Below are 3,382 nucleotides of genomic sequence, written 5' to 3'. Positions count from 1 at the left end.
GCATCAACATAAAACAATTGAATTTCACTAGGCAATAAAAAGAATCAGAAATTTCTATATGCAACAATACATATGAATCTCGAAATGATTTTGCAGATTGAAAAGACAGACATGATTCTATGTATATAAAACTCTACAAAATTCAAACTGATCTTAATTGACAGAAGGATAGATCATTGATTATTTGGGAACAGGGTAGAAAGGAGGGATATTTTATCATTAGGAGGAATCTCTTGGGGTGATAGATGTGTGGTGATGTTTTGACATATTTATGTAACATTGTTTACTTGCTGCTTGCTTTCTGTGTCTCCCACTAAAATTCATGGTCTATGGCCAAAATTGGCAAATTATGGCTCCAAGGGAAAAATATGGCTTATAGTCTGTTTATGTATGGCCCAAAATCTAAGAAGGATTTTTATATTTGTAAGATTTAAAACAAAAAAGAAGAAGAATATACAACAGAAAGTATATGGGCCTCAAAAGTCTAATATTTACTACCTAGCCTGTTACAGAAAGCTTCCCAATCCCTATCCTATTTGGTCAGGTATTTGGTTTAGTATGGTAAACCCAAGTACAAAAGGTGTAAAAGGTGAAATTTTAATCCATTAAATCCAAATTTTTCAATTCTGTGAACATAATAAATTCAAATTTTGTTTCAAAGTTACCGTAAGTGATGGGTTTGTTTATTTGTTGCTTAATTTAGCTTTCTACAGCTATTCCACAACTGGGATAATGGGACACAATGGGTTACTCTGTGCATGTAAGTGTGTGCATGCAACTGTGTACATAATTACTGAGATCAGGAAGAGGAGAAACTACTCCAAGATGATTGCTTAACAATACAAAAGATAGTCAGGTGTGATGGCACATGTCTATAATCGCAGCGGTTGGGTGGTTGAGGCATAAGGATTGAGGGTTCAAAGCCAGCCTCAGCAAAAGTGAGGCACTAAGCAACTCAGTGAGACCTTGTCTCTAAATAAAATACAAAATAGGGTTGGGGATGTGGCTCCATGGTCAAGTGCCCCTGAGTTCAATCCCTGGTACCACTCCGCAAAATTATTTTATCAGTATTAGACAGAAGTTAACATAACAAAATATAAAATTCTTGTGAGTAAATTTGTTCAGTGACTGGTTTTCCATGAACCATGTTTATTTAGTAGCCACATTGAGTAAAGACTTGTGAAAGTGCTGAATAAAATGATTTCTGCTGGTTATTCATGTCATTTCAACATATTACCAACAGGAAACAGAATTGTCTTCATTCACCATCACCTACATACAGTGTGAAATGAATTCTTATCAAGGAAAATAAAATATTTTATATCATATTATACATGTAAATAGATATATTATCTTTGTGATCTAGAGATATATGCCTATGATTAATACAAAGTTGACATCAAAGTGGCACTTCTTTCAGAGTGAGAGAAGGTCTTTATTAATCATTGGAAGTTTTTACATAAACAAGGAAAAGATGAAAATAGGAAGCAAAAGAAAAATACACAAAATTTTAAAAAATAATTTAATTGCTAAGGCTGTTTTTATCACTTTTTATTATCAGATTAATTCAAGTAAATCTTTCAGACCAGTCAAAATTATTTGCTTTAATATTACAGTAATTCCATTTAGAAATGTCCAAAGACAAAGCCAAAATGTGAACAGTCCTGTGAGTTTACTTTGTTTCTAGGAAAAGAGCCTTTCTTATCATTACAGAAACCTGGCCAGGCTTCAGATATCAACTCTTCAGTTTGGACATAGCTACTTTCATTTTTTTGTTCCTCAGAGTGTAGATAACAGGGTTTAGGACAGGAGTAAAGATAGTGTAGAACACAGCAAGGACCCCCAACACCTCCAGTAGGGAGACCCCTCTAACCTGAGTGTTGGGGAAGTTCTCCACCACACCCAGGTTAGAAGGGACTCCATCCTCCAGGGGAAAGACCCCCTAACCTGAGTGTAGGGGGCAGCTCCCCACTGCACCCAGGATACCGGGGACACCCCACTCCAGAGTCCAGACACCTCTAACCTAGGTGTCAGAAGGAGCTCATATACCATCGAACCCAGGGTAGAGGGAACTCCCACCTTCAGGGGTGAGACCCCTGTATAGTGGGCGTTGGGGGAGCTCCTATAACATAGTACCCATTGTAGAGGTGACTCCCCCATAAAGGGGTGAGACCCCTCTAACCGGGGTTCCTGGTGGAGCTAGTATACCATCATACCCAGGATAGAGGGGACCCACCTCCCAGGGGCGAGACCCCTCGAACATGTGTGACTTGGGGAGCAAGTATACCATTGCACCCAGGTTAGATGGGACTCCCCCTCCAGGGGGGAGACCCCTCAAACCTGGTTGTCCGGGGCAGCTCCCCACCACACCAGGGTACAGGGGACCTTTCCCTCCAGAGGCCAGACTCTTCTAACCTGGCTTTTGGGGGGAGCTCCTATAGGATCGCACCCATGGTACAAGGGACTCCCCCTTCATGGGGCGAGACCCCTCTAACCTGGGTTGGGGGGGAGCTCCTCACCGCACCCAGGGTACAGGGGACTCCCTTCTCCAGTGGGAGATCCCTCTAACCTGGGTGTCGGGGGAGCTCATATACCATCGCACTCAGATTAGAGGGGATCCCCTCTCCAGGGGGGAGACCCCTCTACCTGGGTTCCAAGGGGAGTTCGTATACCATCACACCCAGAGTAGAGGGAACCCCCCCTCCAGATGGGAGACCCCTCTACCCTGGGTGCTGAGGAGAGTTCGTATACCATCACAACCAAGGTAGAGGGGAACCCCTTCCAGGAGGGAGACCCCTGTACACTGGGTGCCGGTGGAAGTTCCTAACTATCGTGACCTGGGAAGAAGGGATCCCCACCTCCGGGGGAAGACCCCTCTAACCTGTGTGCCGGAGGGAGCTCCTATACTATTGCACCCAGAGTACAAGGGACTCCCCCATCCAGCGGGGAGAACCCTCTAACCTGGGTGTCATTGGATCTCCCCACCTCACCCCCGGTACAGGAAACTCCCCCCCTCTAGGGGGAGACTCCTCTAAACTGGGTGTTGGGGGAGCTCTTATACCATCGCACCCAGTGTAGAGGGTACTACCCCCTCCGGGGGAAGACCACTCTAATGTGAGATTCAGGGGAGCTCCCCACCGCACCCAGGAAGAGGGGACTTGCCCCCATGGGTGTCAAGGGGGAGCTCATATACCATCTCACCCAGGGTAGAGAGGACTCCATCTTCTAGGGGAGAGACCCTTCTAACCTGGGTGTTGGGGGGAGCTCCCCACTGCACCCTGGATAGAGAGTACTGCACCCTCTAGGGGGAAACCTCCTTTAACCTGGGCGGGGGGGGGGGGGGGGGGGCTCTCCACAATACTCCGGATAGGGGGGACTCCCA

Source organism: Marmota flaviventris, chromosome 2 (genome assembly GCF_047511675.1).
Source record: "Marmota flaviventris isolate mMarFla1 chromosome 2, mMarFla1.hap1, whole genome shotgun sequence".
NCBI classification, from domain to species: domain Eukaryota; kingdom Metazoa; phylum Chordata; class Mammalia; order Rodentia; family Sciuridae; genus Marmota; species Marmota flaviventris.
Note: the sequence above shows the minus strand (reverse complement) of the source record.